Source organism: Vulpes lagopus, chromosome 23 (genome assembly GCF_018345385.1).
Source record: "Vulpes lagopus strain Blue_001 chromosome 23, ASM1834538v1, whole genome shotgun sequence".
In the NCBI taxonomy this organism is placed as follows: Eukaryota; Metazoa; Chordata; class Mammalia; order Carnivora; family Canidae; genus Vulpes; species Vulpes lagopus.
Window position 1 is genome coordinate 31,244,629 of NC_054846.1, and position 22,443 is coordinate 31,267,071.

At 40.6% G+C, this 22,443-nt stretch overlaps 1 long non-coding RNA gene across 1 annotated transcript in view; it reads left to right on the forward strand.

The window, feature by feature from the left end:
• The first annotated feature begins 3,043 nt into the window (after positions 1-3,043).
• Positions 3,044-22,443, forward strand: part of LOC121481413 — a 130,819-nt gene continuing 111,419 nt past the window's right edge. Inside the window, exons 1-2 of the long non-coding RNA XR_005985284.1 lie at positions 3,044-3,226; positions 5,552-5,656. This is a non-coding gene — a long non-coding RNA (uncharacterized LOC121481413). The remainder of the gene's footprint in view (positions 3,227-5,551; positions 5,657-22,443) is intronic.

The following is a 22,443-nucleotide window of genomic DNA, read 5'->3' on the forward strand; positions in this document are numbered from 1 at the left end:
TAATCCTGAAAAATGCCCCCAAACAGCTATTTTTATATTTTATTATTATCATTACTATTATTTAAAGATTTTATTTATTTATTAATGACAGAGAGAGAGAGAGAGAGAGAGAGAGAGAGAGAGAGAGGCAGAGACACAGGCAGAGAGAGAAGCAAGCTCCATGCAGGGAGCCCGACGTGGGACTCGATCCTGGGTCTCCAGGATCACGCCCTGGGCCAAAGGCAGTGCTAAACCACTGAGCCATCTGGGCTGCCCATATTTTATTATTAAACAGCTATTATTATTATTATTATTATTATTATTAAAATAGGAGAATAGAATCCTATGTCTTCATTTATTTTCTTAAGGTTAGTCTTTTTAAAACTTTTTATGTATTTTTGAGAGAGAGGTAGCTTGTGTGTGTGTGAGTGGGGTTGGGCAGAGGGAGAAGGAGAATCTTAAGCAGGCTTCATAACCAGTGTGGAGCCCGACACAGGGCTCAATCTCATAACCTTGATATCATGACCTGAGCCGAAACCAAGAGTCTGATGCCTAACCCACTGAGCCACCCAGGTACCCCTCCCTTGTCTTCATTTAGTCATTAAATAAATCAACTTGAATTGCTACCATTTAATTTTATTTTTGAAATAATATTTCATATTTATTTTATTACATAAGCAGTATACAACCATTATAATTACAAAATATAAATTCGTATAATAAAAAGAAAAAAAATCATTCCATCTTACCATCCAGAGAAGACATCTATAATGACAATAACTACACATGTGCGCGCACACACACACACACACACACACACACACATACCTTTTTTTCCATGCAGGGCTGTGTTTCTGTGATGCATAATTACATTTAAAACAAAATGGTGTAAACACTCTACACATGTTTGTTAAAAGCATATGTACTGGAGTCAAACTGCCTTGATTTAATTCCTGACTTTGCCACTCAATAATGCACATGACCTTGGGCAAATTATTGCCCTCTTTTTTTTTTTTCTTTTGCTCTTTTTCTTCTAGATAGTACAAAGGGACTACCTAGAGAATCTCCTTCAAAAGGTTGTAAGGATTAAATACAAATTTATATAAAGCATAGTATGCTTAATTACAGAAATCACTGAGTAGGATGCATCTTTTAAGGATCCCATTTTAAGGACATTTCACTGGTAAAACACCAGGATCCAGTGCAGATCTGTTCCCATTACTACTCTTCTCTTTCTGCCATGTTGATGCCTTTAATTGTTCACATTAACATCATTGAAATTCCTCTGAGTTGTGCCTTATTAATGGAGAATTCTAGTACAGTTCAGACAAAATGCTCACAATAAGATGATTTCTCCCAATTCAATTTAGGGAGTAAGAACTGGATCTTATACTTGTTCATATTCTCCAGATATCCATAAACTATGTTTTGAATTTTAAAATTTTGGTGCCCTTTGAAAGGGTACTAGAAAAATTGATTAAGTAACATTCACTAACTCAGAAAATGTCTACTCAGTATCTTACATAAGTAACTTGGATTTCTTACTTTAGAAAAGGTGATTGGGGGACCCCTGGGTGGCTCAGCGGTTTAGTGCCTGCCTTTGGCCCAGGGCGCCATCCTGGAGTCCTGGGATCGAGTCCTGCATCAGGCTCCTGGCATGGAACCTGCTTCTCCCTCCTCCTCTCTCTCTCTCTCTCTCTCTCTCTCTCTCTGACTATCATAAATAAATAAATAAATCTTAAAAAAAAAGAAAAGGTGACTGAATAAATTTTTTTAATACAATATTGCTTGAAGTGCATTAGAAAATTCTTTTGGCTTTGCTTTCAGATCCTTGTAACACTAAATATCTTTTCTTAAGTTGGCATTTACTGTTTTCTATTTGTCCAAAATGTATGGACAAATAAGGCAAAAGATGAAAGTAATGCCCTAAAAAATTGAAATTTCTCCAAAGATGACTGTAACAAAAATTACCCAGGCAACTTTATAATTAAAGCCCTTGATAAAATGCAAATAAATGTAAAGTGAGTTTTTTGGAGGAGACTCTCTTTCTGCATTCTCCTTTTAAAAGATTAATTCATTTAACTGAAACCAACCAGAGGAAGGAAATCCTATGCAGGCTTGAAATTTTGTTTGGAAACAGTTAGGTTCTGTCCTTCCCAAAATATAGATGGTGCAATTAATGGGGAACTTGGCTAGAGCAAGATTGTTGACAAGATGTAGCTAGAATATTTGAGCTATTTTTAGTTATTATGCTGTTTATACTTAATAACATTTGACATGAACAGTCACTTACATGGAAGTTATCCTTTTAACATATAATGAGGAAATAGTTGGCATTTGTTTTGGGAAAACATTCAATTTTTAGTAAAAAAAGAAAAACCAAAAAACACTCTACACACCAAAGAGATAAGTATCCTCGTTGACTTGAAGTGTGGAGAAATTGCATTAGGATACATAACACTTAACGTAGAACACTACAATTGTAAAACTTATTCTGAAGAAGTAAAAATTCTCATCTACAAAACATTTTAACACTTTTTTTTCTTTCAAGTATATCTAGTCCCTGAAAGTAGCCTGATAAAATTTTGTCTGGTAGAGAAAATTGGGGGAATTGCTTTAATACATAATAATGGTTTTTAACCAACATTGTCAGTAAAAGGGGTCCTTCTAGAGTCCTTGAAAAATACTTAAAAACAGCTTCCCGGTCTGCAATAGATTGTTTTGATTATGGCCTTTCTCTCACTATTTTGTCCTTCATAGGTAATAAAAACTAGTTTGCATTTTGTCCTTGTTAAGCACCACACGTCTCCAGCGAGTGGGGGATGAAGTAATGAGATGTAACACTTCAGCATTGCGTGAATCCTTCCCATGAGGGAATGAGTCAACCAAATCAGAGAGTAGGTGCTCCGCCTCTGGAGCTTGCTTCCCTGTGCATGGGGTTCAAGCTTCCCTCCACGTCCTGGCTTCCTCTGCAGACCCGGAGAGCTCTGGAACTCCCAAAGGATTCCCTTCACTGGGGCCCTGGTCTGTGCTCAGGATCTCATTAGACAGAGTCAACTGGGAATCCAAACGGGCAGCTCTCGTTATTTCTAATACCACAAATCCAAAAGTTGCTGGAAGCCCAACACATGACATGTCCAACAAAAGGAGAACATGTTTTTGTTCCTGCTGCCGACTTGATTGGTTTAGGAAGCCAGGCAAGTCTGGACAGTGAAATGACTCAGGAACAGAATCTGCGAGAAGGCCGGTAGGAAGCGTCATGACTGCCTCTCTCCATTCTTTTTAGTATTCGCTAGGGCTGGGTGTGTGTGTGAGTGCTTAGTTTATTCTTCTGTCAAAAAGTCACACATAGACCTAGCTTATAATCATAAAAATAACAAAGTAAAACATAAACAAGGATTATAATAAAATAAGAACAGTGCCCAGCTGTGCCTTAGCCCACCTTATTTCCCTTTTCTGGTTCTTTACCTGGGAAGTAACTGCTTACAAATCTTTCAACTCCTTATTCTGGTATTTACTTTCATATTTCTATAAAATGATTAATAAATAGTATCTGTTTTTACAGACATTTCTTGATTTTTCCAAGTTTAGATATTATCTACTGACTGCCTAGCAATCTCTCAAAAGTTGAGAGTTGAGAGTTATATCACATATTTGGTAAAATCCTTTTTAGTGCTACACACACACATACACACACATAAATATTCTTCATAGCTGAGCCACATAGTGTATGGATTCTGGGTCCTTTTCTTTGCAGTTTTTCTTCCCGTGATGTTAACATTGTCTCAGTTTTTTTTTTTTCTTCCATTGCCTCATATTCTTTCATGAACCTCTAATAGTCCCTAACATGTACTTAACAAATGTTTCATGCCCAATATTGTTGTAAATAATTTACAGATAAGAGGTTTGGAGATAGGGAGTGTTGCATATCAAGCCCTAGCATAAAGGGGTAAAGTCCAGGTTCCTTGCTGTGCAATGTAACATGTGGCTCTTGGCTCCCCACTGGCCTCATTCCTGTCTTCTCCTTCCCATTGGTTTGCAGTCCAACCCCACCGGACTTTAACTTTCCAAGCCTTTTCTGTTTCCCTGGCTGTTTCCAGCCTCCTGCTGCCAGAATCACTCCTCTGCCCCCATGATTTGCTCCTTATCCACCCTCAGATGTCAATCCTCCCCCACCCCTAAGAACTGTTAGTGTCCTGTGTTGTGCTCCTGTAGCACTGTGTAGCACTCCACCCACCACTCTTTATATTTATTACTTGATTACTGCCTGTGTTTCTCACTGAACCATAAGCTCCATGATCGTGGGTCTGAGTAGTCTTGTTCCTGAGGGAGGCTTCAGTGTTTGGCATCTGAATTTTTGGCTGCTTTATAAATGTCAGCTATTATACGATGGGGTCTCTAAGGAGAATGTCAGTGATGTAAATGCACATGAAAACATTGCAGTAACTCAGGGTGAGAAAATCCTAAGTGAGGATAATGAATTGTTTACTCACATGAAGTAATTCTGTCTCTCCTTTATAAGTTGCCTAACCTCAAACTGGCTGAGACTTGTTGAGATGATAAAGTGAGAGACACGTGGCTTTAGAGATTGGGCAACCTGAGTGTAAGAATCTACATCTTACTCTGATTTTGCAAATGATCCTGGGAGGCCTTGAAGAAATAAATTAACATCTTGGAGTGTCAGCATGGCTGGCCATGTATTCTCGAAGCTCCCATCCACCATAACACACTGGAGGGATGTGCCATGCCCAGAGCAGTGGTTCTCTGAGTAGTGAAACCAGAAAAACCGGTGGAGGCTCTGTCTTCATGGAGTTTCTAGTCTAGAAAGGACTAAACAAGCAGCAGCTCAACATACATAAATATTGACTTACAGATGGACAAGAAATGGTGTCAAGTTGGAGACTAACTAGTGATGAGGAATAAAGAGGAAGTTTTGTATAGGTGTTCCGGGAAGGAGGTGCCTGAGTGAGTATCATTTAAATAAAAAGCCAGGGAAAAGGCATTCCCAGCTGAGGAAATCAAGTTCAAAGTCTCTAGGACAGGTGGTGGTTAAGGGGTTACCTCTCTAGGACAACAGGATTATGTCTAGAACCCAAAAGGAGTGAATTGTGGCTGGATCAGAGGAAGAAGGACTCAAATTCAAGTCTGAGAGACAGGCAGGAGCCTCCTTATTTGGGGTTGGGCAGCCTGTGCTATTCAGCTTGTGGTCTGAAAGTAAGCTACTAGCCTGCCAACTGCTACCTGTCTGCGATAAGAAAAAGAGCTTGTGCAAGTGTAAATCAACTATGTCACCTGGAACACGTCTTACTGAGCTTATACACACACACACAGACACACACACACACACACACACGTAGCACGACTTGCTCAATGAAAAAAGGAGTGTGCTGCTTTGTGTTTATGTTCTGATGCACATTCCTTATCTTGTTGCAGGCCAGCACATAGAGTATACAGTGGACACACACTAAAAGATTGTTAGTGCATGTGAATGTGTGATTGGTGGTGAGGGAGTTGGAGGGGGGTGTTATGGCGTGATTAGATTCACTTTCCAAAGTGATTTCTGTGGCTACAGAATAGAGAACAGAGTGGGGAGAGGCAGAAGAGATCAGTCAGGACCAACATTCTAGCAAAGAGATGACGATGACCTGGACCCAGATGGCGGCAGTGGAGGTGGAAGGTTAGTGAACAGATCATGATATATTTGGAGACAGAATCTATGGGATGTTTTCATGAACTGGGGTAAAGGGAGTTAAAAGGGTAATTGGAACTTGGCTTCCAGATTTCTGTTCCAAACAACTGTTTGAATATTCATGCCATTGCTTGCCATAATAACAGTAGAGGATCAATGAGTTTAGAATGGGGGGAGGGTGGCATGCATGGCTATTAATATCAGTAGTTATAACAGTGGATTTTTAAATAACAGGAGCATTTATGAACTCTCCAAATTGATAAATGCTACCATAGTCCATATTTTTTCTCATAAAATGCTTTTTTTTGAAAGCAGGAGGAAGAAAAATCAAAACTTGTGTTGAGCTATAGATAGTGGGAGGGGTTAGGCTCACTCATCAGCTGAGGGATGTTTTCATTATAAGTGATTTGATTACGTGGACTAAGTAAGCCAAGTTATCTAGCTATCATGATCTTGAGGGGGTGCTTCCGAATGGCTGAAATTATAAATGTTAAATCCATGAATACCAAGGGTATGCCCAGGGTGAGGAATAAGTTTCTTCTTAACTGTCGTCTCTGATTAATTTTTAATGGATGTTCAGAGAACTCTTTTGAGGTTGCACCTGGAGTGAGTGAAAAGAATGTTGTTATCGATTTTAAGTGCATACCTGGGTTGCAGGAGTTGCTGTGGCAGCAGGCAGGCCTAGTATTTGCTGACCCTTTGCATTTTTCAGGTATAGAGAATGAGTTGGATAAATGTTCCAACACGCGGCACTGCATATAGGACTTCAAATATTGTAATGTGGAATGAGCACGAAACTTCAGAGGGAACTCTCTATGTGATTAAAACTTAGAATGGATTCCAAGAGCTAGAATACAATGTTGTTACTGTTGTTTTCTTCCACCATGATATTTGAATCAAAGCTGATTGATAACCAAAATGCCTTCTGGGACATCAATGTAGTTTTGTTCTGGGGTCTATTAGGAATGGAAAAACAGCCTGATGAAGACTGGGCAAATTCCACAGGTCTGATAGGGATAATTGCTGTGGAGTCAAATCAGATGGCAGCACCTGGTGATATGGTGGAGCATTCTCAATTTCTCACATGTTATTCTATGTGCAAAGACTGTACTGCGCTCTGTTTACTCATTTCAATTTCATTTGGCTCTGTCATCCCTCCTACTATCTCTGAACCTTTCCCAGGTTCAGAATGAGGCCTTTTGCTTTCCTACCCCAAAGAAGATTTAAGTGACCGCGTGAAGTTCAACTTTGGGTTGCCAAGGAAATTGAAGACTCAAGTCTGGATCATCAGAAAGTGGCCATGTTTTGGTGGAACAAACATTGGGAAGGAGCTGCCAACCTCTGCTCAGATTGTGGAGATAGGAAGGCTGATGTATGATATTAGAGATGATTATCCCAGGAGTCTGCCAAGCCTTCATGAATAAAAATGATAATAATTATTATCATAGTGAAGCAGAAGGGGAATAATGATTTGAGAAAGTTGACAGAACAAGTCACGTGAGTTTTAGGGTCAAAAATCGTGAACAGCCTTATTTTCCAGTGGAGAGAAGACACTGGTGATTTATATAATTTAGATATTTTGTTAAGGAGCTCCTGAATTCACTGTTGGACAAGAGGAGAAAGAGCCAACATTCAAAAGTATTACTTTTAATTCACTTTGAGCTGTTTGACATGGGAGTAAAAATGAATTCAGCTAGCAAGTATATGCCTATTTGGTCATATTCATGGGGACTCATAGAAAGAGTTGAAGATGTGTGATGTCATCCAGTTTAGGAGGATTCAAACTCTTTATTCTTTATAATAGCACAAGTTAGAAAAAATAAATGAACTTTTGTTCAACTCCAGTACCAAACAGGTAAAAACAAAGATGATCATGGAGGAAATGGAATAGAAAGTCAAGAGCGTGACCTACCCGGGTCTGTGTCCTCCTCAGCCACCTGATTTTTCCAGGAGACACCTCTGGTCTAAGGACTTAGTTTAAAACTAAGTGCAACTTTCTTAATTTATAACAGAAGCTAAGGTGACCTACACAGCACCCTTCAATTAGTTACCTGGGGTACCAGGTTCCCTATACAGTGACATTTCCACTACGTCATACTTGGAGTGTCAAGAACAATCCTCCCATTTCCTGAGCCCCCTCTAAACCTTCCTACTTTTTATGTCTAGAGGGTTCCATTCAGTATTTTTCCCATTTTAATCAATAGACATAAAAAAAATCAATAGACATGAGAATTCTCAAGACAGCTTAAAGAAATCTGACTCCACCAACCCATACTCCACATAGCCAAGAAAGCACAGTATAGACCTGCCTTCCTCAGCCCCAGACCCACTGTGACTTCTGCTCCTAAACACACCCTGTGAAGGAGGGTCCCAGTCCATGACCAGAGCTGAGTGAGAGATGGGGAAGGAAGGGGAAGTCTGTCTTGTCTTTTACTGTGTTCCCCTGTTATGTGACAGAAGAGAATAATGAGAAATTCTCTGCAGGTCTCGGGTTGGTTGAAGCCACCTCTCTTTCTCAAAAGTGACATTGTTTGGCCTTTAATGAATGACACATTTTCATAACCTGTTTTGTGAGATTTTTAATCACGTGCAGTTAAACAGTTACAAAGTGTAATAGAATCTATCACCATTTTATATGGACTTGTACTTTTAAGAATCAACAATTTTTAGAGCTAGATGTGATCATAGAGAATTTCTCATCCAATTCATTTTTCTTATAATGAGGAGGTTGACACCCAGAGGGGTGAAGAGCTGTGTCTCTGATGAATCAGATGAATCAGCTAGTTTGAGCTGTGAACTCAGTCCTCCTTGCTCAAGACCCATTGCTCATTCAACTCTTTGATTGGCTTGATTTGATTGAAAAAATATGTGTGTCCCCCAGTGTAAAATATCTGTGTGAGAGAGGGATATTTTTCTATTTTCCTGATGGAGAAGGGCAGACAATAAAGACCCTCTAAGAGCTGGAGTCCTTACCTCATCTACAAGAGATTTGCACCCTAAAAGCATTGTTTGACAGCCCCTTTTGTCATTTTTTTTAGTCTGAGAGAGCAGTGTTTTATGCTGAGAGTTTAGGTATAGTCAGCGGTCCTGGCTGCAATCTTTAGATTAATGACGGAACCTTTTATCTTTTACATTAAATAAGATACAATTTGATCCAATCATTCTAATGCTGTCAGAGCTCTGGAGTGAAATTCCTTTGAGCTAATTTGCTAAGTTGAAACTCATGGCTATTGATGTTACCATCAAATATGGGCAGCCATCAGGCACATATGGGACAGCGGATCTATCCAAGTCTATCATCTTTCTTGGAGAGATATAGTGACCCATATAAGACAATGACAAGGGGGAGGAGCCTTCATGATATTACCTTCATCCTTCAGCGAGTAAATGATTGCTATATTCCTATCTTTGAAGGCAGTCTGTTAGAGATAAAGAGTTGGCGCAGGAGCTGGGCTGAGTCTGGATCCCAGGCCTGCCTACTGGCTATGTGACCTTTGTTGAGTTAGTTAACCTCACCTCACTGTGCCCAAAGTTTTGCATCACAGAATAGGTTAATAGGAATAAATATCTCAAAGCGTTCTGAAGATTAAATGAGTGAATACATGGAGGTATTAGAACAGTGTGGCATATAGTAAGCCCTTAGTAAATATTATTTATTATTACCCTCATATAAATTAAAGGTGCCCTCTAAACTCTAGGTAAACACCAAATTTCTAATTGTTTAAAACTGTGAAATAATAAATGTTTGTTGTTTGAAGCAGTTGTATTTTGAGATTATTTGTGATGAAGCTGTGCATAACCAATACACACATTAAGCATGACTTGAAGTCACCACTAATACGGATACAGTTTGGACAGAACAGGTCTAATTCTTGTTCTTTCACATACTTACTCAATAAGCATTTACTATGTGCTAGGGCAGTGTGGACATAAAATCAGCTTTAAAAAAAGACACTGTCCTTGCATTCTTGGGAAAGGCAAGCTTGCAAAATGTGTGGCAAATCTATTTATGCAACTTTACCAACTTAAACTATGACTTGTTATAAATGCTTAAGTAATTTATTAAATGTCTTTGCTCTATTAAACAAAGAAACAAACAAAAATCCCTTCCAAATGTCAAAATGGATTCCAGCTGTCTTCTTACTTTCCACATTCAGGGAGTTCTAAGGAATCATGATAGCCTCTTCTGGGCAGACTTTTTGTGTTATTTAAAGCCAGAGTTAGGGGAAAGTCTGTTTTCTGTAACTTTATTCATTTGGCATGCATTCCTGAGTGTTACTGATGGGGCACGCCCCAGGCCAGGTGAACTAGGGGTGGAGGGAGGGTAGGTGAGGACATAAACATGATTAAGACTTGGTGTCTTCAGTTGAGCGGGTGAAAGGCGGGATGCAAAGAAGGTAGAGTAGTCCTTGCCTTCAAAGTGTTCACTGTCCTGAGAGAGATTAAGATCAGTAAACATAGAGTGACAAAGCAGTGAGAGAGGTACAAAGTGCTAAAGGAGCATGGAAGAGGAAGTGACTAAGACAGCCCCAGAGAACCCAGGGAAGCTTTAGACAGGAAATGATGTAAAAACTGGGTCAAAGGATGACTGTTGGAGAGAGGAGTGAGGGTGGGTCTTAAGGAGGGGGAAACTGCATGTGCAAAGGCACGGAGGCACAAAAGTTGGCAACACTGGGATAGCATGAGCAGTCCAGAAAGAGCATGGTGCTGTCCTGCTTCAATGACGCATCATTGGCCAATTTCCTTAGCTTAGCTGGCAGAGCCTGGCATGAGACAGTCCCTGTCCATCTTCCCAAGCCCATGTCTTGCTTCACAACCACCAGCTACATGGGCTCCTTTTTGTCTTCAGATCATCATAAGTAAGCATGATTCTACTTCAGAGCTGCTGCACTTACTACTTCTTTTCTCTGGAACATTCTCTCCTACCTGTTTGTATGGCTGACCCTTTCTTACTCTTCAGGTCTTACCTCCTCCAGGAGGCTACCCTCAGGGCCATTTTCCCAGAAGCAAATCCTCTAGTATTCTCTATCACAGCACATACCACATGTCACATGGGATGCATTGTGACCTGTCATCACACTCAGGAGTGTAGTGTGAGACCTGGGAGCAGGGGCGCTGTCTTGTTCCTGTTGTACCCGTAGTGCCCAGATCAATGTCTGACTCTATGATTGATAGAAATTTGTTGAATGAAAAAAGGAAAACATCAATGAATGAATGTAGGAATGGATGAAAAATTTGGAAAGAGACTGGTCTGGGTATCTGCCATTAGTTTCTCCAAGTTCAATCTCCATCCTTCATCCAATTCTGTGTCATGGGAGGCTGACCTGTACAAACCATATCAATATCTACCCTCTGGGTTGGATTCAACCAAAAGGGAGCAGCTAAGGGAGAGAAAGGAGTTGGTGCCTCCAGCCGGCTGCATCTCTCCCCTGATGGTCTCTGTAAGGATCTCCTCACACAGTCTCTGCTTCTAGGGAAGGGTAAGTGCTTCCTCCCTTCCTCACTTTGAGGGGAGTGACACTTCCTTTTATCCTTTCATGTCACCACCCTGTGGTTTCTCTATACCTACATCTTTGTCGGTATTAATCTTTCTTCAGCTATGTTGATCTGTTTCCTGCCATGATCTGGAAGGATACAAGAGGGCTGGGAAAGGCCTTGCACACATCTAAGGAGCTCAGACTATGTTCATTTGGAAATGGAGAACTATGAGAGATAGATCTTTATGAGGAAGTAACACATAACCCAAAGAGTTCGGCAAACACTGGTTGGGGTCAATGTAGATTATATTCTCTAAACCTTTGATAGTGGGCCCCATCAGTGAAAACTGAGCATGTCCTGCTACTAAATGCATATCTGTTTATTTGTAAATTGTATACGTCCATGCTTGTACTAGTAACTGTTGTATAGTGTAAAATATAAAAGCAGACATTAAAAAGGACAAAGATAACCTATATTTAAAAGATTTAAAATTGATTTTCAGTTTTTATCTTGCTGAAAACCATACCATTACTGTTCTGATTGCTTCATTTTTAAGTGTCTTGCTAAAATTATAGCGAATATTTTAATATACACCTAGAGTGCCATTCACTGTCAGGGAGAGTGCGTAAAAATCCGTGTTTCAAAGTATGTTCTTGATAACTTCAGCTGGGTAGAGATGGGCCAATCTCTTGTCAAATCTAATTATATTATAATTGTTTTGGACAGGGAGTATGGTGACAAAGCATTTCTATCAAGTATAATTTGTTAATTTTCTTATTCTTTTCCATATTTCTAGCACAGAAAACAAAGAAATTATAGTAATAACCATTTACTAAACACATAATTTGGCCCACATGATTAAAACAGACCAAGGACCAAAAGTTTCATATACCATTTTAATTTCATACTAAAAGAGAGACCCAGGGTGTTGGATACACTGCAGAACAATCCTGCGAAACAGGATTATTTTCTACCTTTTTGATAATGAGGAAACACTTTGCAAACATGGGAAGATTGAAGAACTTGCCCAATAGCTAGCAAGTGTCAGAGAAAGCTTTAGCCCGCCTGTGAGACAAGCCAGAGAGCTTGTCCCTAACCCACCATATAATCCAGATAAAGAAGAGGGAAATTTGTTATGTTTTTATTGGACGGACTTGATTTTCTCAATAAAATAGAAGAAGAGGCTTAGTGGATTTAAAAGGCTAGGTTCAGATAAAATTGGTTGAAATGTGCTGATTACCCAGCTGGAAGGCAGAGCACCTTTGAAATTACTATCTTTGCCCCTCCCCACATTCAAACCAAGAATATAACATTCTCTCCATACAGTTCACTCTTATACCAACCTGGTTTCTCTGTGGTTCCTTCCTCCTCAGCTAGAGGTTTTGTTTGCTTGGCACCGGTTAATGCTATAAGTGAAAAAGAGCTTGTATGGGAGAGAAACAAAGAATGCATGTTTCCTTTACTTGTTATTTTTGGTTCATTGTTCTTGGGCCCAAGCTGCAAGATGTTGAGGTGAATGTCAAGTAATGCTGAGTTCCCAGAGAGGAAATGGTGGGACACCAGTTAAGAAAACACTTAAGGGAGGCCACGATTATGAGTCACATAAACCTTGATGAGAATATCCACACTCCTAGCTGGGCAGGTGACACTAATATCACAGTTTTTATGGAGCTATGGGCACCATCATATCCGTTCAATGAGTCTTAAATCTGACCACTCCCTGTCTTCTCTTACAGAGACATAGCACTCTAAAAAGTAATAACTATTGAAAAAGGTTCAGAGATAACAGGTGTGTGTGTGTGGGCGGGGGGGGGGGGGGTGTCCCAGCACAGGTAACAGGAAGATACTAGCTAAGAGAGTAAGTGGGTAAGGCAGGAACTTGGGTGAATTTTAGAAAAGCAGCCATGAGAGTGGGGAAGAGACCAAGGAGTCAACCAGAAAGGAACAAGAGGAGCACTGAGTTACACATGAAAGAGTCCTAGCTCTTTAAACACTGAGCTTTTCACGTGGGGCTGTTATGTGCCCCTCCAGAGAAGGCTGCTGGAGAAACAAGCCACTTTAGCTCTCGAAAAATACATTTTCAAAGATTACAGTCTTGGGTGGGAGAGAAAACAAACAGGATTTTGTGCCTGCAAAGTAATTCATAGTAATCCACTGGGATGCCGTGGGAAATTCAAAGCCTTATGTTAAGAGCATGAAAAGGTAGCACTTTTCATATATTTCCTATTATTTCTAACTGAATAGGTCAAGTGGTAAACAGTGTTGAACACTGGCCCTTTATTGTGGCTTGGGAAATTTTGGAAAGCATTATGAATCTCTAATAAGCCCATAAAGTATAATGTTTCTATTGGGCCATGTTCTTGTGGGTCTACACACAATGGTACACTCTGGTGTAGTGGGGACAAAGAGCCACTGCTGTCTTCCTGCAGTGGGCCTCCCGATCTCCTGCCAGCAATCAATAGTACAATCACTCTGGGCCCTGCATTGGAGGGGCGAGTGGAGGATGGGCTGAGGTGGGAAAATCTGAGTTATTAAATGCTGTTGGAAAAACCCACTCAAATTTGAAAGCTGTCCACTCTCTCTTACACCCAGCCCTCACCAAAGTTAAGTGTTCCTTCTATTTGACTCCCACTGACTGTCTTCTGTTTCCTCAGGGGCCACTATAACACCTGTGTTTCCATCCCAACAACACTCTCCTTCCACACTGTTCATCACAAATTATTGGCTTCCTTCTCTCAAAGCACATGACCTATTCACTTGTTTTCCTGGGAAGATTTGGTTCTATTTATTTCTTTCCCTTTCAAATTCTTCATTCTTCACCCTGGTCTTCTCTTCTTCTGTCGGGTACTTTGAGTCATACTGCACTTGTCCCATCTCCATTCCTTCTGACATCCTTTCATCTAGAGGTATGCTCAGGTCTTTCCTTCTACTCAAGATACCTGTTTCCTCCTGAAATTTCAGCTTTATTGTTCCAGCTACCATCTCAGTTCATCACTAACCTTTACTGCTGAGGTTTTCCAAAAGCATATATTTTATAGTTATCTACTCTATTCCCTGACTCACTGACTCTAGGTTTTTCCATTCTTCTAGCACTCCATATAGAATGGTGGGAAGACAGAGGGGTATTTAGTTTGGAGGAGCAAAGGCTCAGATTTGCCATGCAAATGATGTTCGAATATATAAAGGGCTCTCTGATGGGGAAAGATTACTTTTCTCACCAGCCTACAATGGAGAATTTGAATTAACGAGTAAAAGCTCTGGAGAGGCAAATTTTCAATACAATATTGGGATGTATTTTATTACCAGTGAAATTATCCAGAAATGAAATGGGCTCCTGGTGAGTAGCAGCAAGTTTCCTGCTACTGGAGGTATTCAAACTCAGCTTAAGTTGTAGTAGAATAGATTTGAGAATCAAATGAGCTCTACGACTGGATGTCTGCTTCCGAATCCTGAGATTTTGTGATAATTGTGAAGTCATTTCCAAATTTTGTCTCCTCTGGTTTGTTTGCAGCCTAAGTCAACATTGTGTTTATTTTCTTGTTTTGTCGATTCACAAAAGTAATAACGATCATTACAAAAAATGTTAAGCAACACCGAGTGTACAAACGTCCAAGCCCTCCCGGCTCTGGCCCACTCCTTCCCACTCAAGTCATCCCTGCTGACAGCTTGAGTTGTTAGGTAGATAATGTGAATATCCTTCTGTCTAGCTGTATATGCATCTGCACTGAAATGGACTTGCACTCTATCTGCTGCTCTGTGGCTTACTTTTTGCTCATCATGGAATAGGAAGGGTCACCCTCCAGGTCAGTATATATAGTTCTACCTCTGTTTCGATGGTTACATATAATTTAATAGTTTAAATTAGGTGTCGGTGAACTTTTTTTTAATATTATTTATTTACATATTAGAGAGAGAGAGAGATAAAGAGAAAGAAACAGGCAGAAGGAGAAGCAGGCTCCATGCAGGGAGCCTGACCTGGGACTCGATCCCGGGTCTTCAGGATCATGTCCCGGGTGGAAGGTGGCGCTAAACCGCTAAGCCACCGGGGCTGCCCAGGTGAACTTTTTTTTTTTAAGGGATCAGAGAATAAATATTTTTGACTTTGTGGTCATTATAAGCTCTGTCTTAACAACTCAACCCAGTCATGTAGCATGAAAGCAGCCATAGACATACGTGATGCGAGTGGATGTGCCTGTGTTCCAATAAATAGTTATTTACATTAAAATTTGGATGTCATATATTTCATGCATCATGGAATATCATTCTTCTGATTTTTTTCCAACTATTTAAAAATACAAAAACCATTCTTAGCTTGGAACTGCACAAAAACACGCAGTGGGCAAGATTTGGCCCATGGGCTGTAGTTTGCCAATCCCCCATAAATGTCATTAGGGAGGATTATTCATTCTTCACATCTTGTGTGCTCTTCATGTGGAGTGAGTGCCATTAACATAAGAACCTGCCTTCTTCACCTCCCCTACTAACTGCCCCAAAGAGGGTGGAGAGATTGATATGATTGGTGAGGTTAGAAGAGAAAGTGGGGATGTCCTTTCCTCTTTCTTTCCAGCTGTCCGTAGGAGCATACATTTTTGTTTGTTCCAGGAGGAGTCCCCACCCCGCCACCTCCCCAACCAGCGCTGCACGACGCGCAGGCAGTCTTTCTAATTCTGAGCATTATATGGGAATGTCCATTTGCTTTTCTTATTCAGATAAAAGCCACTTTATCCAATACCAACTTCATCAATAATAAAGGTAATATTTTGGTCTCTAATCTTTCTTGCTTTTTTGCCTTTTTGCAATTGATTGAGACGCAGAATATACATATTACTTATTAAGTAATTTACTTAGCCATTCCTCACTCTTTCAATCCTAATGCTTTGTACTCTTTAGGTTAACTCTTCATAATCTAGTCTGTGGACTAAATCTTTATTCTTTCTTGCTTCTCATGCCATGTGAAAAAGGGACATGTTTTGTCGGCTTCTTTGAAAACTCTCATGGGTATCTCTAGACATGAGCAATGTAGTTTCCTACCCTTATCTCTTTCCTCTTCTAGATTTGTTGCCTGCTATTACCTGCTTAATATTATGATAGTATGGCATTGAGATGTCAGATACATCATGTTTGCTCAGAAACCTTTAATGAATCTCTATCAGTCATTAGATAAAGAATAAGTCCTTTGATGACATTCAAAGCCTTCAATATTTTGACCCTTATTTATTGTTCTAGTTTTAACTTTCATTATTTTAAAAAAGTGTTAATATGTATAAAATGTTTATAGTAGTGCCTGACATGTAATAAACCCTCAACACGTGTCAGCTAAATTGTTGCATTTCTCTCACACACTCCAATCACTTTCCAATCATAGTGACAACTTACTATTTCCTACACAAGTTCCTTTTATCTGCATTTCCCCTTTTATTCAAGCCATTTCTTTTAAGCCATCATCTCTGCCAGTTGAAATCTTATCTAACCTCCAAAGCCTGCCTAATGAACCTTCTTCTCTGTGCATTATAATCTTATACTTTCAGAAACCTTAATTTAGCACATGAGCTCAATAAATGGTGAATTCCTATGGAACACTGTGTGAAGGGAGCCTTACGATGACAATTATTATCATTTTTAAAGATTTTTATTTATTATATATTTGAGAGAGAGAGAGAGAGAGAGAGCAAGAACAATAGTAAGCAGAAGAAAGCCCAAGCATGGGGGAATGGCAGAGGGATGATGGAGAAGCAGGCTCCCTGCTTGATCCCACATGAGGCTTGATTCCATGACTCTGGGATCACAACCTGAGTGGAAGGCAGACACTTCACCAACTGAGCCTCCCAGGATCCCCAAGATGACAATTACATGGTAGTGACTGGCATGTGAGCAAGAAGTTGCTATAGAATATATGATGGTTAATTTTATGTGTCAATGTGACTGGGCTAAGGGAAGCCCACATAGTTTGTAAAACATTATTTCTGGGTGTGTTTGTGAGAGTGTCTCTAGAAGAAATTAACATTTGAGTAGTAGACTGAGTAAAGAAGATCAGCCTCACCAATACAAGTGGACATCTGTCTCTCAATCCACTGAGTACCTGAATAGACTATAAAGGCAGTCTAAGGGCTGCCCTAGTGGCCTAGCGGTTTAGCGCCTGGGGTGTGATCCTGGACACCCAGGATCGAGTCCCATGTCAGGCTCCCTGCATGGAGCCTGCTTCTCCCTCTGCCTGTGTCTCTGCCTCTCTCTCTCTCTGTGTCTGTCATAAATCAATCAATCAATCAATCAATCAATAAATAAATACTTAAAAAAACAGAAAGGCAGTCTAAGAGATAATTTACTGTGCTTCAGTTGAGATACTCATTTTCTCCTTCCTTCTTCACATCAGAGCTCCTACTTCTTGGGCTTTTGACTTAGACCAGGAGTTAAAGCATTAGATCCCTAATACTCAGGCTTTTGGACTCAGACTGAATTACACCGCCAGCCTTCCTGATTCTCCAGCTTGCAGATAGCAGATCATGGGACTTCTACGTCTCCATAAAAGTGTGAGCCACTTTCTATAATATATCACCTCCTATGGCTATCTTGATATATCCTATTGGTTCTGTTTCTCTGGAGAACCCTGACTAATACAAAATGTGAGATGTGAAATGATGTAAGTGATTTCAAGGTAAAATTTTGTAAGTAGCAGGGAGTGATTCACAAATTACTCTAATGAAGATTTATTGAATGCTTACTACGTGGCATGTCTTGTACCAGGAACTCCCTAGTGGTTAAAAGTAGAACTGGCCTTGTTCTCATAGGAATTTACCATCTGCAGAAGGAGACAGACATTAATCAGTTAACCTAACATATACTATAAAATTTAAACTTGGGCAAATGTACTGAGGGCAGGTACGTGATGCTATGAGAGGGTAAGATGGAGTGGAGTAGACCTGGAGGCAAATGGATGGGTTAGAGATATGTTTTAGAGGGATAGTCAGCAACATAGTAGATGTGGCTGCCCCCTTCATTACATTCCCTATCAGGGCTTTGAAGGAGGAATTGGGATTCAGCAAGTAGGTATGTGGAAAGAAGGGATTTCAGATTGAGAAAACAACTTATGCAACTGCATGGAGATAGAGTACAGCATGCTGAGTTAGGAATTGCAAGTTGTTTAGTATAGCCAAGATGGAAGGTATGGGCAGATGGTAAGGAGTGCATCAGGACGGGGAGGTAGGAATGACCAGATCGGAAAGGATCTTGTATTCTAGGGATATTCAGCTCATCTTGAAGACGGCGAGAAAACACTGAAAAACTTTAAGTAGAGGAGTTACATGGCAGTTGTGTGGAAAATGGGCAGTGGAGGGGTAGGGATGGGACAAGTTTGGAAAAAGAGAGATCACTTAGATAATTACTACAAAATGCCAGAAGGGAAATGCTAAGGGCCTGCTTGGATCCTTGGGCACTGAGATCCTGAAATGTTACCCTCATTAAATATTTTTAAAATGAAGGAATGATCCTGTTATACTTTGCCAGCTCTGGCTTTTGGGATCTAGGTTTTTAGGTTTTTCAGATGGGTGCATCCAAAGACAGGTTTCCACAATTATTTACATTTGGAACTTGCAGATACAGATCTCAGAAAGGAGTTGAATACAAGCTGCTTATTTGGGAGGTGATCCTAGGAAATGGTAGGAGAGTGACAGGAAGTAAGTAGGTGACAGAAAAGCATCCAATAAAGAATGTATTAGAGATGAGATTAGTGCTGTGGGCAATTGAGATTCAATTCCTCTAGGGATCCCTGGGAGATAGCATTGACCAGGATTCCCAGAATGATCCCATCTAAGTGTATTGGAGCTTGTGAGTTTATTCAAAACTTTATCATTACTTGAGAGGTAGCTCTTCCGGATTGCCCCTTTGCAGGTAGAGTGGGCTCCAACCTTCAGATACAGTCGTAGGGCAGTGGGAGCCAATGGTATTTCTCTAGACTTCAACCTCGATATGTGTTTTCAAGTGAGCTAAGTCTTTGAAGCGATCTGAGAAATTCCAGGCACACTGCAGGAAACTTTGGGTATCACAAGAGACTTTTTGTTTAAACGTCTGGCAATCCGTATCACGGACTCCATTGAAGTGTTTAACGTAGGGTACCACGATGGCTCATGTGACTTCTACATTGTATGGAGGTCAACAGTGAGGACATGAGTGGGAGAGATCTAAAGGCAGAACACGAGACACAGAAGGAACTCTCACAGATCATGTGTCACTTACATGCCAGGGACAGTGCTGAATAATTTCCCATACCTTGTCTAAATTTATAAATATAAGCACAGCAGCCACCTTGTGAAGAGGTCATTGTGCACTCATTTTGCAGATGAGGAAATTGAAGAAAACTAAAGCGTGCAGGGTAAAGTGATTTGCCCAGTATCACATAGTGTATCAGTTATCTTTTGCCACAATTATGCTGCATAACAAAACCCACACAACCCAGTGCCTTAAAATAGTGTTTACTTAGTTCCTTAGTCTGTGGGTTGATGATTTAGGCTAAACTCAGCTGGGAAGTTCTGCTCTGAGCTGGGCTTACTTACATGCCTGGACGTCAGCTGACTGTCAGCAGTTTGGGATTGCTTGGGCTGGGATTACTAGGAGGCCTCAGTTATGCTCCCTTTGCCTTCTGTTATCTACTAGGCTAGGCCTGGCAAGTGCTCCTGATAATGGCTGAGGGAAGGAGCACAACCCTGAAACACGCAAGCACTTCTTAACCCTCTGCTTGCTACATGTCTGATAACAACCTGTTGGCCAAAGAAGGTCATATGGTTGGGACTAAAGTCAGAACCTGGACACGGAAGAGGTGAAGAATGGAAAATTAATGTAATCAACCTACCAAATTGGCCAGTAGGTGTCACCTGAGCTTTAAACCCAGAGCCTGGCAGGCCATTTGCTGTGCACCAGGAGTCTTTGTCAAAGGAAGCCCCACATCATCTGAGATGGGCCTAGAATATGTCATTACTGGTTTCAAAGAAGGTGCATTTATTTAATCCTTTGCGCGTTTGCATTGTTTCCAACGCATCCTCCGACCTAAGATGAATTTGACTCAATTTTTAAATTTTTATCTTTTGTAAAGAGAGAACCAGTAAGGAGAAAAGAACTCCAAGGCCATTTTTTGCTCATTGGAAACTTAACTCTGTGGCCATTGGACTCGAAAACTGTCATAAAGGACCATGATGGATGCGTATCGTTTTATCTTTTCACAGTCATTTCGATAGTTCTGAGAGGAGGGAAAATGGGATGACTATGGCCAATTTGCATTTAAAAGGATTTTCTTAGAGTTCAGTTATAAAAGGTCAGAAATATTTGTCCACCAACCAAGATAGTGTAGCTAAGGAGTGCTGGGATTGTCCCCCCTGCCCTGGGAAGCCTTGATTTAGGAATGCTTTCTTCCTCTTCCTTTGAAAGAAAAGTTGTGATCAACTCTTTGTGACCTGGCAGGAGAAAAGAACAAGACTTGACCTCCTTTTGTTCCAACAATAGCCTGCAACCGCCTCATTCCATTGTCTCAACGTGCATCATCTGTCACTCATCAACTCTCCTTCCAGGACAGAGCTGCATTCACCTCCTGTTATCGTTTTGCTACGTGGTGTCCTTTTTTATCTGGTTTCGGAATTTAAAGGGGTGTGTGGGGGGAAGACCATGAAAAATGTGTAAGTTGGATGCTATTCATTCACTTATTTATAAATAAATGGAAACTGACAGGCACCTCTTCAGAAAATGTTTACTATATGGACAAGTGTTGATGACATGGGCTGAAAGACACAGTCTGGTGCCACCAGGACCAGCTGCTCCTTCACTAGTTCCCATTGTGCAGCCTCGCTTTCGTTTTGGCTTGGCACATGCATTTTCAGCCTGCCTTACATTGTGTCTCCAGGATACTTTATCTCTGGCACTGTCTGCCAGAGACAATAGATGGGCCTTTTGACCAGGCCTGAAAGCTTGGGCTTTGTGTGCTCTTGATCTCTGGTGTTACTGCTGCTTACATAATGGACCTTGCCTGATGCCAACGGATGCATCTGTTGTTGGCCCAGTAACTTTGGTTCATGGAAATGGCACTCTTTTTTTTTTTTTTTTTTTTGTCCTCATGCTGCTGTGCTGACATTTGCTAAGCTGGACAAATGTTTTTGTTTTCAGCGGAGAAGAAATGCTGCTCATTGCCTAGATAGGGGAGCAGTGGATTAAGCTGTTGGATTTATAGTAGATCTCAAACTGGCCCAAGTCACAGATCCTGGGCCATCTCTCTGCAACTCTTCTAAGGGGGGCCATGTGGAAGGCTGCTGGAGAATTGGTGGTTGGATGCCTTCAGGATGTGTGGCTCCCCTGTATGAGCTCTACATTTTACAAGCCTGTTACATAGTTACAACAAAAGAATTAAATCCTTGTCAATCAATCGATCAACCAACCAACCAACCAACTACCATCTACATATAGCTGCCTGAATGCAGGGTGCTGTATCGAATTCTGAAAATATAAAGGGACATTGGTTAAATCCTTGCTTTGGAGGTCTACAGGTTGACTCAGAAAAATTATACATATACACAAACTACACATACACATAAGGTATTATTTATCACATGGGGGGGTTTAGAAAGGGGAGCTTGTTGTGAGCGGAAATGTCTGGGGAAGACTTCCTCAGGAGAAATGAAATTTAAACCGAATGTGGAAGTCTAACTGATACATTGAGGGTTGAGTGAACCCAGATGGATAAAAACACACAGTCATAAACAGAGCTATTCTTGGACATACAATGGTTGTTTTAGAAACTAAAACACCCCATGCCTTTGAACATCACATTTTTAATCCACAGGATGCACTGTGTTTTTTGTGTTTATTGGCAGTATCCTCCAGAGGCCTCAGTAAGCCGAGGGGCGAGGGCTTACATTTATTAGCCACCTTATGTTTGCAGTGCGCCGTGCTATCCGATTTACATATATTATCTCATTTCACTATTTCACAGTCCTGGGAGCCATGCCCTCCTGCTCCTGTTTATAAATGAGGAGACTCAGGCTCAGAGAGGAGGTTCAATCACTCGCCCAGGGCTCATGATTTTCAGGTGACAGCTGTCTGCGTTATTTATACAGGGCCAATAGTTTATTTGATTTTTAAGGTAGTCAGGAGAGTGGAAAAAATACTGTATCAATGGCATTTCTAAACAAATAATTAAAATTCTGCCTATGAGGTGATCCATTGTCAATAATCACAAAAATGAATTAAGTGGGGGAAAAACAAGAAAAATAGCAGCAGAAAGAAATAAAATAGTTGATGTGTATCCTTTTGGGACCCAAAGG